Source organism: Canis aureus, chromosome 3 (genome assembly GCF_053574225.1).
Source record: "Canis aureus isolate CA01 chromosome 3, VMU_Caureus_v.1.0, whole genome shotgun sequence".
Taxonomy (NCBI): domain Eukaryota; kingdom Metazoa; phylum Chordata; class Mammalia; order Carnivora; family Canidae; genus Canis; species Canis aureus.
In genome coordinates, this window is record NC_135613.1 from 51,432,687 (window position 1) to 51,446,447 (window position 13,761).

Below are 13,761 nucleotides of genomic sequence, written 5' to 3' on the forward strand. Positions count from 1 at the left end.
GAGCTACCTTATGATGCAGCAATTGTACTACTAGGTACTTATCCAAAGGATACAAACATAGTGATTCAAAGGGACACATGCACCTCAATGTTTATAGCAGCAAAGCCCGCAATAGCCAAAATATGGAAAGAGCCCAGACATCTATCAACAGATGAATGGATAAGGAAGATGTGGTATATTTATTGGAATATTTCTCAGCCATCAAAAAAAAATGAAATCTTACCATTTGCAACAATATGAATGGAACAAGAGGATATTCTGCTAAGTGAAGTAAGACAGGGAAAAACAAATACCATATGATTTTATGCAAACATGGAATTTAAGAAACAAAACAGATGAACATAGGGGAAGGGAAGGAAAAATAAAATAAGATGAAAATAGAGAGGTAGGCAAACCATAAAACAGACTCTTACCTATATGGGACAATCTGAAGGTTGCTGGAATTTAAATTAAAAAAATTTTAAAAAGAAAACAAATTAAATGCAGTTTCAGATTCAGCAGGTGGGACCTGAGATTTTGCATTTATCGCAAGCTCTCAGATGATCTTGGTCTACAGACCACTTTGAATAGCAAGGCTTTAGACCATGATAAGAAAATAATTTTTACCCAGTTTAAAAAAATGATTATACACTGTTAGTGACAGCGTGGAGGGGACATAAGAGGGTAGGAAGATACTAGGCTAGATTTAGACCCTGTCACTGTGTCTGCTGTCAGTTTAATTTTCACACACTGGAAAGTTGAAAAAATCAACTGTCAGAAGGGATGTGAACATATTATGCATAAACCATCCAGAGGAAAGGTACCACTCATTCTCTTATGATTAATAAGAATGATCACTAGGATTTCCCAGGTAAGTTATTGTCTACAAAACAGCTTCATGAGAAAGTAGCTAGAAAGTGAGGACTAAAAAGAGATATTTGGCATAAAATGCCTATCACTGTGCCTGGTATACACTTAGTAGTGAATGTTAACCATTGTCATTTTTATTAAACTTTTAAAGACTGAGTAAGGATAAAGCTGTGCTTTCCAAATGAGTCTTACAGAGGGGTTTTCACTGTATTCTCTTTATTACTTCTGTTTTGGTGTTGTGTGTTTTGTGTATGTGTTCTCTTAATGATTGAACTCTGTAACAAACAAGGAAAATACATAATGAAAACTATAACTATCACTCTGAGAATTGTACTGTTTGCATCAGTATTCTTTAAGCTGCAAGAAACAACACCCCCACACCCCACCCCTGACTACTGAATTTGTTTTAAGTAACAGGGAAAATTTATCATATCACTTAACAAGAAGGCTTGAGATAGGGGTAACCCTGCGATCCATCAATTCAGTGACTGGATGGGTTTTCCATCTCTCCTACTCTTCATTTTTGTTGTGTTGGTTATACCCTCATCATCTCATGATAGCTTCAGTAGTTCCAAGTGTCACATCCAGACACGACAATGTCTAGGAGAGAGAGTCTCCTTTTCTGGGTTTGTCTATTTGAGAGGGAGGAAATATCATTCCCAGAAGACCCTCAAAGACTTCTCTTCTCTCTTATTGGTCATATCTGAATCACATGCCCCTTCTTAAGATAATCCCACTGGCAAATAGAATGGGATCACCAGCCTTGTCTATACAGTCCATTCAGGAATTGTCTCTATGTCATGCAGGAGAAGGATGGAGACCACAACAGAGAATGAGGCACACAAGAAGGAGGGATGAGCTTTCTGGGGGCACAGATAGAGTGAGTAGAACTCTAAATATGAAGGGAGCTGGCCAAATTTTTATGGTGACAAATGTTTTTGAATTTTCCACTTAGGACAGGAGTTCTTTCTTGCTGCAGCCATCTCAAATATTTGTCATTTTCTGTCTAAATTTTTAGTGACTGGGAACTCATTATTTTGCAGATTTTTGGCCTTTTCTTCCCTTTTGGGTCCTTACCCACACTCCCAGTCAGCCATCAAAGGAGCTTTTACAACACGAGTACCAACCCCTTTTAGGGAAGTGTTACTGTTAGCTTCTGATGGTGGCGATGACCTGTCTCATGCTCAAAACCTCAGCTGTGCTCTCCTCTCTATGTGTCTGTGTCTGACCCTTATGATTCAAACCCATATTGAACAACGCTGACCTCACTTTCACGCTGTCCTCCTGATGTTTCATCACCATACTTTTACAATTGTCATGCCAACATGGCACCTGAAAGTAGTTGAAAACGGGCTGCTTTAAAAGACTCATCTCGCTTCCCACTTTGATTCTCACTACTACCAGTAAGCACCCCTCACGCCCCACAACCACCGAATGCCATGGTTTCCAATTCTTTCATGAATAGGAAATCTTCAGGGTCCTGCAGCTCTAGATTTTGAATCCACTAAGCATATGACCCATTTACTCTGAACTCTGAGCAAATCAATTGACCCTCTATAGCGACTAACTCTCAGATATGTACACGTCTAGAGAGATTTAAGTCCTGACCTTCTACTTGCTCCAGAGTAGTTCACCTTTGTTCAGTGGCATTGGAAAATTCACACAACATTTATTTCTTGCTCTAACAGCCTTCTTGGAAGCTTCAGAGTTAGTCAATTATCTATTCCAAGATGGAGGAGGAATAACAATGGTATTAATCTCACTGCTGTGTGATCTAACCTTTCAAAGTAGACATTTTTCAAAAGGGCAGCATTAAGAGCTCAGCGTCCCAGCGAAGGTAGATTTCCCATAATCATGTCCATAATTAAAAAAATAGTCTCAAGGAAATTTTATCATTTCAGGAAACTTCTGCTAAAAGTCTTATATTTTTATGCTTTTGAACCCTTGCTAGCTTTGCTTTTTTTGCATCATTGCCTCTCTATAAAGCCTATAGCCCCATGAAGGTCAAGAGAATAAGGGGTGTCTCTGTGATTGGCACACTAACTTTGGCTGACTAAGCTTTATGGAAATGAGGAGAACATTACCAATGTGTGTAGCCTGCATGGCCTCGTTCAGGAGAAACTTGACGACAATCTGTGGTACCAGAAGGGCAGAAGCTCCTCTGTGCATCCCGCTTCCTGCACAGCCATCCATCAGGGGAACTGCGGCTGGTCTCCAGAGGCTTCTCAGGCACAGAAAAGCTACAGGTACCTGTCTTTCCAATGGTTTATTGTTTCAAGTTGCTCAATGGTGCTGTTGTCATGTCTTCTAAACAGAAGCTTCTCACCCCAACTTCCCGATGATGATGAGCAAGAGCCAGGTGACATGGTTTAATGGGGATGGGGGGGCAGGAAAGAGCACACCTCTCCTTCAAACAGACCTTAAATCAGACTCTACGCTCAACCTTTAATATCTATCCAAATTCCCTGGGAAGCTAGCTAAAAATGCAGAATGGAGCTCATTTCTAGATAATTTGATTCAGAAGGTTTGCACAGTTTTGAATCTGCATTTTAAGCAACATACCAGCAGATAAATCTGAGAGGAGTACAAAGAAGAGCCACTTTGAGAAAATCTGCCCTAAGTCATAGATTTGAGGACCAGCATCAGCATTAAGCATCCTGCCTGTTACAGCCTCTCTGCGCAGGTTCTTTGTATACATGAGCATCTATCCCCACCAGCCTTGCAAGTTGGGTGGCCCAGTTTACAGATGAGGGGAGTGAGGCATCCAGAGGTTAGGACATTGGATCAAGAGCTCACTGCCATACGCTGGCCTGCTCCTGGGCATGAGCTGGAGTCTACCTTCTTCCACAGCCCATGCTCTCTGGTCTGGGTGACACCATTCCCCCCAATTAATGACAGCTCAGGTCCTGAACTAGGCTCTGGACAGACCAAGATGAACGAGATAGTGTTCATTTCAAGGACTCATTCTAGTGAGTTTTGAGGGCTGGTTTCTGTCTCTCTCCTTCCAGATGTGCAAAAGCAGCTTGCTCAGTGACAGGCAGGGCCAGAACTAGGAAATAAAACCGTGTGGAGATTTTTCACCTGTACCATGATGATAGATTTAGTATATCACTTGTGTGGCTTATAAGCTGCCTTGCTAGCTTTGAAGGACCTCCAAAATAGTTTAGTCGATGAGGCATTTAGATAGTGCTCCATTCTTTTCCAAGTAGTGAGTCTATTTTTGATGATGCTAAACCTCCGCAATGCATACCTATGCATTGCATTGTGTGCCAAACCAAGTAAGATGGCTGATACACAAGCATTTTGGGAGGATAAAAGCACTATGCAATGAATTGTGGATATGTTTTCAAAGGTCCTGTTGAATGAGTCCACCCAAAGCTGGGCTTTGAATCTCACAAAGACCACTTGCTGAATTATTCACCATAGGCCAGGCACAGCAGACTCCATGTATATTACTTTGTGTGTTTTCACAATAATTCTCAGACTTTTACAGAAAAGAAAACTGAGGCCCGGAAAGAACACACGGCTAGTACATGGTTATGATGAAGGCTGAGCCCAAGACCTGAGCCCTTTTGTTTAAACACTGTACATCTTTCACTCATTCCATTTAATATATTCACTTTTAAGATGGAGGGGCCCTTCGAGATAATGGAGTTCAACCTTTTTTTTTTTTTTTTTTTAGATCTTATTTATTCATCAGAGACACACAGAGAGGCAGAGACACAGACAGAGGGAGAAGCAGGCTCCTTGCAGGGAGCTGGATGCGGGAGTCCATCCTGGGACTGGAATCACACCCTGAGACACTCAACCGCTGAGCCACCCAGGCGTCCCTGGAGTTCAACTTTATTCCATCATAGAAATCAGCTCCATATTATCCTCTGAATAGTCATTGCCTTCTTCTCGCACACCTTCAGAGGTGCATGCTCTACACCTCACAGGTAACCTTCAGCTTCCTTCTTGCTTGCAGGATCACATGCAACCTTCTCAGACATCCATATTTTTACCCACTTACCTTCCAACTCTCTTCTCACCATTGCTTTAGAGACACACTAGTCCTCTGCTGTCTACTAAGTTGACTACATGCATTCCCAACCTCTGCTATTGGGTAAAACCCTCATGTGGGGCAACCTCTTCCTCTTTTCTGCCTGCCTGAGTCTTCTACTCATTCTCAAGTCCAGTATCAAGAGCCTCTCAGTCCTCAGCAAGCTTTCCCAATATCCCAGGGCACCTGTTTCCTACGTTACTCATGTACTTCCTAATGCAAGTTGTTCTCTAATGTTGACCGTTTTGGTGCTGTGGTACCGATAGACCCCATGAAAGGAAGGGCTTTGTCCTATTCATCTTCGTATCCTCAATGCCTTGCTTAAGTCATTTTTCAAGAATGGTCTTCCAGTTGTATTGGTTTAGATAAAAACTATTCTGCCTAGCAGATCCTGTATTTTCTATTTTGCATTTATTTCTCTGTGTTGGTGAAGCACCCAGCACACAGTCAATTCTGTCTAACTAGCTGAATGTTGTTGTTGTTGTCATTGGAGCTATGTGGGAACAGGCTAGGAGGAGAACTGAATCGACTTACTGGGGCTAAGAAAATATTTATGATAGCATCATTTGTAACAGTAAAAAACTGGAAACAATTTAAAAGTCCGTGTATATAAAGTTAAGGAACATACAAAGCAAGATTATGTGTTATTTATTGGAAAATGCATATTCAATACAATTATACAGCAGTATGTACCACAATAGGGATGAGGGAGAAGGTATTCATTTTTTGGAGGCTGCTCTAATAAAGTGCCACACTGAGTGGTTTGAACAACAGAAATTTATTGACTCACGGTTCTGGAAATTAGAAATCTAATATCAAGGTGTTAGCAGGTTTGACTTCTCCTAAGGCCTCTTTCTGTGGCTTGCAGATGGCCACCTCCTTCCCGTGTGGTCCCATGGTCTCCTGTGTGCAGACATCCTTGGTGTCCAAATCTTTCTTATAAGGACACCTGTTAGATTGGATTAGGGCTTACTCCAATGTCCTCTGTTTACCTTAATCACCGTTTTAAAGGCTCTATCTCCAAATGTAGTCACATTTATGAGGTACTGGGGGTTAGATTTGCAACCTATGAATTTTGGCAAGGGGTAGGGGACACAATTCAGCCCCTAATAGCAGAATTGGCTCCTTCTGAGGGCTGTGAGGGGAGAATCTGTCCCACGCAGCTCTCCTAGCTTTTGGTAGTCTCAGGTGTTCCTTGACTTATGGACAGTGTTCTCCTGTGTCTTCACACTGTCTTCCCTCCATATGTGTCTCCTTGTATGTTGATGTCTAAATTTCCATTCTTTTTTTTTTGATTTGTAAAAGGTATTAATTCTTCCCTTCTGTTTTGAAATTATTTCTAACAGTTTCTAAAGACATGGTCACGGCTGCCTGAAGCATGTCTTCTTCACTCATAACATTTCCTGGATCACTGCCCAGTGCCTCTGAACTTGTGGTGGGCCTCTCACACGGATGTGAGAGCTGTCCTAGTGGATCCTGTTGCTGCTGCTGCTGCTGCTGCTGCTGTTGCTGCTGCTGCCACTTTTCAAAGTAGGCTTCTCTTCTCTTCTGTAGCTCTTCTGAAGTAATGTGGAGTATCTTGAGATATACTTCTGGAACTCCCTTGCATACTGAGCTGAATAGCCCTGCGGAGATCTGTTTCTTCATCTTCATGTCAATTTCTTGGCGACTTAGTGCCAGAGCCCTCTGCAAATCTTCCTCATCTTCATTTAACATGCCTGACCCATCGTTTGCTTCTAAGACTCGTTCCAGATCTGTTTTCTGGACTCTCTGTTCTTTTAGTTGTGCTAATTCTTCTCCAATAAGTTTTGGTCTCTGCATCTGTTGGACCCTGATCATCTGTAGAAGTTGGTCAGCTTCACAATCTGGCAGATCACCCTTAACAACAAATACAGAATAACCTTCCTGTTGTAATTGAGATAGGAAAAGTGCAAGGTATGTGTCTGATATTAATTCTGGACCCGTCAAAGAGAATTCAAGTTGAACCACTGTTTCCCTAATGTTCTAACTGTAAACTAGTGTTCTTTGTAATTGCATATAAATGATCTTTCATTTATGGGATCGATCCTGAACCTCTGATACTCTGGACTGTTGAAGAGAATTAGTTCTAAACCCCAAACTTTCAAGGCATTGCTTATAACTTGAATAGAGAAAAAACCACTGTCATCGATATTTCCAGAAGGCTGCTGTAAAAATGTGCGATAGTCTTCACTAGTAACTCCTCCTTCTGCCATTCTCATCCTCTCTTCTTCATCTAGCTGATGTGCAATTGAAGATAATTCCACAGGGCTAAAATATTCTCCTTGCAATAGATTATTCAAGCAATGTTGAGCACAAAGTGAGCCTTCTTGTTTCTCGTGGAAGATGGACTCCATGTTTATTTGTCTCCCAAATTTCCATTCTTTTATAGGGACACACATCACACTAGATTAAGGCCCAACCTTATTTTAATTTGATCATCTCAGCAAAGATCCTATCTCCAAATAACTATCACGTCTTGCAGGATTCAGGGTGAGGACTCCAATATAGGTTTTTTTGTTTTGTTTTGTTTTCTTTTCTTTTGTTTTGAAGAGGATGGAGTGGGGATGGACACAATTCAACCCATAACAGAATATGGAGGTTGAAGAAGGTCCATAAGGGACTTTGTGTCATGCATATGTCATGTTTCAGTTCTTAGGTGAGGCTGTGTTCATAGACATTTTGTAACTAGAACAATGACAACAAAAGCATTGAACAAGACTACTATTCATCTTCATGGGAGCTGGAGCCTTAGCGTGGAGTGGACATTTCCTGGCATGTATGTTTGTATCCCCCACCACCACTACCCTCAGTAAATTCTAGCATACAGCCCAGTGCTAGTGAGGCAGTCATTGTATCTTGGACCAATTTGTTCACTGTTGACACCTTCACATCTTCAGGCATTTCTTACAAGTTCTGAGCCTAAATCTCCCCATTTACCCTCCATGCATAAGTGCTAGGGATGATTTCTATCTGTGGCCACATAGAATACTTCTGTTGTCATTTCCACCTGGAATGTCTAAAAGTGTTGTAGAGCACACCCTCTCTCCTACCTATCCTCCTACCCACTGCCCCCCAACCCATTGCTAATTCCTTTAACTCCTCCTTATACAATCCGACTTTTGTGATTTAGGCTGCTCTTGACATTGAACTAAATAGGCATTGCCTCATCCCCATAGAGCTTGCATTTTAAGCAGGTCATTACATAAGCAATAATTTGATATCAATGGTGATAAAGGGCTAGAAAGTAAGGAGTAGTGCAAGTTCTCCACAAAGAGATCATGGGTGGGGCCACACTGGGAGAAACTAGGAAATCCCCCTCCTTGGAGAAGTGTTGAGCAGGGGTAAGAATTTATTGGCTAAAGAGGAATGTCCAGCATGAAGAGGAGGTAGCATGTGCAGTTTGATGTAAGGCCTTTGCTGTGGCTAGTTAGGGACCTCTAGGTCACATTAAAGACTGTCAACTTTAATCTAAAGGGAAAGGGGAAAGTATGGAAAGGTTTTAAGTAGGGAAGCACCATGACCAGATTTGCATGTTAGAAAGACCATCTCAGGGGCTCCTTTGTGGCTCAGTGGGTTAAGCCTCTGACTCTTGATTTTGACTCAAGTCTTGACCTCAGGGTGGTGAATTCGAGCCCACCATTCAAATTCCACCACTCGAATTCCACCACTTTTAAGTAGGTGGACTTTACACCTACTTAAAAAAAAAAAAAAAAAGACCACCTTCTGTGAAGAGGCGGGGTGGGAGATTGTATGAGTAACAATGAAGTGAGTTGTCTGTTAGACTATTCCCAAGTGCAGGCTGGAGGGTGGAAATAAAAGCAGCTCTGAGCATAGTGGGCACGGTGACATGTTCAGAAGTGGATGGATTTGAAATATGTTTTAGGATATAAAAAAGAACATGATAATTTATTAGAAATAGAGGGTGAGGACAATACCACCCTTAGCCCCTACCTCTTAGCCCAAGAGGCCCTTACCTTGGACTAAGGATTGGAAAACTCCAGTCCATGGGTCAGGTATGATCTCTATCTTATTTCTCTTTTTAAATAAAGTTTTATTGAAATACAGTTACACTCATTAATCTATGTATTGTCTGTGGCTACCATGGTGCTACAGTGAAGAATTGAGTAGTTTGTGACAAAGGCTATCTGGCTCATGAAGTCTAAAATATTTACTATCTGGCCCCTTACAGAAATTTTTTTTTTTTTTGCCAGGCCATGCTTCCAAAGACCCCACATATCCAAACTGGCACAAAAAATGAATTTTTAGTAAACAAGTGAGTCCCTCTCAACCCAGGCAAATTGCTTGGCTCTAACTCTAGGCATCTACTGTTAAGACCAAGGATGTTCCCAGGGAGATGCTTCTTTCCATCCCTTCTTCTCAAGTCCTGTAAATGGATGTGTCTAAATGCTTTGGAACTTTTGGCTTTTGTTGTTGCCAACACTTTCCAGTGCAGGGAGGATTTGAGCAAAAGGAAGGCTGATATGGAATAAAAGACTAATTAACTTGTCAAAAATCATTGTCTAATCTATAGCATGAATGAAATGAATTATCTGTCACAAAGAGTAGTTTCATAGTAGAACTCAGAGCATCCGTGTGTTTGTTTTGCATTGTTTTGCAATACTCCTGCATCAGTGCAGTCTTTGTGGTCATGGCACATGGTAGATGAAGAATATTTTGCTATATTAAACTATTCATGTTATTCTGGTCTAGAGGAAACATGAATGAAGTAGGATACTGATTCTTTACAGAAATATCAAAGTTATACATATGCATATGAACTCCATTTCTACTCTAATTCTGGGCGATCATGACTTTGTTAAATTAACATTTGTTAAGTAGAGCACAGGGTGAGCTGGATGGTGAGCTGAGGTTCAACAAAAGACTATGTATGAGAGAAATTGAAATAGAGAAATTTATCACTTACAGGTCCTGGAGGAAATACCCATATGCCTTGAGGGGCCACATGGGGAGGACAAGGCAGGTATAGACAGAGAGGCAAGACCTGGGGCACCATCCCTTTATTAGGGTCTGGGTGTAGAGTGCTTTGGAATTCCCAGGCTAAATACAGATTTGTCAATTCAAATCAAAGAGATTAGGGCTTTGGTAAATTCCATGAGTATCTTATCTAAGCGGTGCACAAGAAGAAGGCCCTGGGAGATGGAGGAGACTGCTGATCACCAGGGTTTTGTGGGGAGTCATATTTGGAGCTTACATTTACTTAAGACTCTGTGGGCTATTATCTAGAGCACATGGTTGTACAAGGGGCTAATGGCAGTTTAAGGTCCCTGCAGGGCATGTGGCTACACAAATGCATGTGGAGACAGCAATACTGTGGAGTAGCTTAGCTGAACTCTTGACATGGGTCCTGAAAATATTAGGGTGGAGGAAGGCAAGGGAAGGGTCAAGGGTATCTCTTGGGTTGCTGGTGTGATCATGAAGGTGGCAGAGGTGACAGCTGGTTTGGAATGTTACTTTTGAAGAATGTTTGAGAATCCAGGTAGAAGATATAGAGTAAATGTTTAGATCCATGCTACTCAGAAGGGAATAAGGATGCGTTGAAGACAGAGTTGTCAGTCATTGGTAACTGAGCTCATGGAAGTGGTGGCAGTCTATTGGGAAGAGGAATCTGGAAGAAAAAAAGAGCTTGTACCCTTGGCATACAGTGCCTATTAACAGCTGGGTGGGGAGGACAAACCAGCTATGAAAGATGTAGAGAAGGAGAGGTCTAGGAGGTTAAAGAAAGGCTTAGAGACTGAAGAATTAGAGAATTAAAAGCTCAAGAAAAAGTTTCTTCAGAGGGAGGCTTTGGTTAATTGTGTCACATAAGCTGAGGGCTAGATTTCGCTCCTGGAAGCCATTTGTGACCTAAGAGTCATTTCCATGATGCTTAGGGGGGAAGGATGTAGAAGTTTTTGGGAATGCTATGAGGAATGCAGGAGACATGAGGCATGGAAACAAAGAATGTAAACAGGGAGTTCAGGGGGAAGAGGGAATAAAGTGGTAGCTGGAGGAGGATGTAGGACCAGATTTTTTAATTTTTTTTTTTTTTTTTTTTTTAAGGATAAGAGAGCCTTGGAGATGTCTAAGGGTTGTTGGAAAGTCTCCACCTTGGAGAGAGAGGATGATGATAAAGGAGAGACAAGAAATTACAGATGCATTCCGAGCTCATTGGCCTCACTGAGTATTGCAGCCTCACCCCTCAAAGTCTCTGTTGAGTCTTTGGCACTTAGGAAAGAGTGCAACCATTTTGCTGGGAGAGATGACAGCCGTGAAACCCTGAAAAACTCACACTCACTTACCCAACTATCTGCATAGCATTTGGTCTTTGACTCCGTTGCATTCGGAAGAGGCTTTTGTTATTTATCCTTTCAGAAAATGAGTTGCATTTAAAGTAGATCTCATTTGAGATCCAGAGCCTGTAAGGCTATCAGCCTACTAGATAGAAATAGCTTGTTGCTCTCTTGGTTGATTGCAGTCGTAACAGCAGGATTTCACGTTTCACAAATGATTACATCCTGCATGGATATCTGACATATTCTTCATCACTGTTTTACTCGATTAAAAATGTTGCATTCTACGAAGAAATAGCATTTAGGACGCACAGGTCTCTGAGTGGCAGAGTTTTCAGAAAAGCTGTCATTGCAAAATGAAATTTAGAATCTTAGAGATGGCACCAAGCTGGGAAATTTACATACTATCAGGAAGCAGGACTGGCTGTCTGGAATAATTGAAAACTCTAGTAATAACATGAGTTGTCCTAGGGAGTAACGTTAGGAAATGTAATAAACATTTTTCAAATCTGAGAGCTTTTGTTTTCCATCTATTTACTATACAAAGATGCTGTTGACCTCACAACTAAATATTTTTTCTTGATGTGCTTTACTCCCCCAAATGCTGATCACTATTATTACTGATGCCTTTTGGAGCAATTGTGCTAAGTGTTTCATATACATTTCCTCATCTTACCTTCATTATGATCTTGAGAGGTTACATTGTTTTCACTCAGTGGAGGAGAAAACTGAGGCTTGGAAAAGTGCATTGCTTCCCTAAGTGTCACAGGCATCAGATGTAAATGGCACAGTTTGGATATAAAGTCAGCCAGGATGACTGGAGGCCTTATGTTTAACTTCTTCATTTCTCCATATAGAGGCGAAGGGATTTTAGCTTCTGCTCTGAGAGCTTCAAATCTGACTGGAAGCATATCATATGTGTCCACATAACTTTTCCATAAGGCAAGAGTTAGTAAGTATAATAAGGGGTGATTTGGAATTTAGGAGAGTGAGAAGTGGCTGGGGAGTGGGGCACGTTCTCAAGGCTGGTTCATCATCAATCCTCCGAACTAGAATTGGTGGAATTGTGATTGACACGTGGGAGTGAAAGATTGTTAAGTTGGAAGGAATGGTAAGGGCAAAGGCAAGGTCAGGATAGAGGCGCTGTCTGGAGAGCAAGGGGGCAGCCCTTTTACTGATGTTTGAATGTGGAATAACACTGAAAAGACCTGTCCAGGTCAGAGTGTGGAGGTATACAGATGGCAGGATGATTATATTCTCTCCCTACATTCTGGAAATGAAGGCTGGAGCTGAGTTGGATAAAGACTTGACTGTCATGGGAAAGTCAATTCAGCTTCTACCATCCAAAGGAAAGAGAGTAAACTCAGTTGTTATAACTAGGAAATAACAATACTAAAAAAAGTTTGATCTTTCTCCTTTCATCATGCAGTCAGTAACAAGTCCTCATCTTTCCCTGGGATAGGGACTTTCAACCTTGGCTATATATTAGAATCTTCTGGGGGAAATGTTAAACTATTAAACTTGAGTGGCACCCTAGAGTAATAGAATCTCTTGGGGATGGATAACAAGCATTGGCATATTTTAAAGCTTCCCAGGTGACTCTACTATGTAGTTGAGACTGAGTACTACTATGTTAGCAGGTCCCTCACTTGTTAAGCGAAGGAATTATTTAACTTCTAGAACAGGCAAGGCTGGTAACTACAGTGCTAGTTGTGCTGGTAATAGAAAATGAAACATCAGGAAGGAGACCTGATTTGAGAAAAGATGAGGAGAAACATCTGTTGTTAAATATATTGAAATTAGAAAGTCCAGGTGGAGATTGGGTGTTCCTCTAAGGTGGGCTCTCCCTGGCACTGTGGTGTCATCTGTAAGTACTGTTCCCTGAAAATAGTAGCTGCAGAATAAACATTGGAATCAGGAAGTCCAGCAGGCATTTGGAGCTAGGGTTTTACATGCTTATGAGGTAAGTCAATGTTCTTAAGACTCAGATGTTTGAGCTGCATGTGCATTGGCAATAGTGTAAGTCATCTGGATAGAAAAGAAAAGCTGATGGCGCAACATGGTGGCATGCCAGTATGAAGGAAAAAGAACTAGGAGAGAGAGAGTTACAGATGGAGAATAAAAAATAATGCAAAGATGAAAAGACAGAAAAGGAGTCCATGCAGTCAACTGTATGAAATATTATAGGAAGTTTTTAAAAAAAGAAGTTGAAGGAGAAAAAAATTCAAATCCAATCCCATTGGTGCATATGGGATAGACAGAAGTATTATTTTTAAAATCATACAAAGAGTATTGTTCACTGTAGAAAAAGTAAAAATTATAATAACTAAAATAAATAAAACCAATCATTCATAATCCCACCACTCAAAGATAAACACTATTTCTTTTCCAAACATATATCTGGGTTTTTTTGTCAACACAAATAGAACATTATTTACATAGTCATATAGAATCTGTTGTTTTCATAACACAGTACGCCATGAATATCTTTCCATGTCAATGACTATACACATTGAAAATGGCTGCAAGTTATTTTGGTTATAACAGAGCTACCATAAT

General features: G+C 41.0%; 1 long non-coding RNA gene and 1 pseudogene across 3 annotated transcripts in view; one reads left to right on the top strand and one right to left on the bottom strand.

Moving 5' to 3' along the window:
• Nucleotides 1-13,761, top strand: part of LOC144310888 (uncharacterized) — a 44,018-nt gene that overhangs the window by 5,017 nt on the left and 25,240 nt on the right. For 2 of the 3 annotated variants that reach the window (XR_013376513.1, XR_013376514.1), the window contains exons 2-3: nt 2,801-3,095; nt 4,532-4,787. This is a non-coding gene — a long non-coding RNA (uncharacterized LOC144310888). Of the gene's footprint in view, nt 1-2,800; nt 3,096-4,531; nt 4,788-10,972; nt 13,585-13,761 lie in introns of those variants that run through there. The other variant, XR_013376515.1, reaches the window with a different exon arrangement.
• Nucleotides 6,190-7,273, bottom strand: LOC144310887 (ataxin-3 pseudogene; annotated as a pseudogene).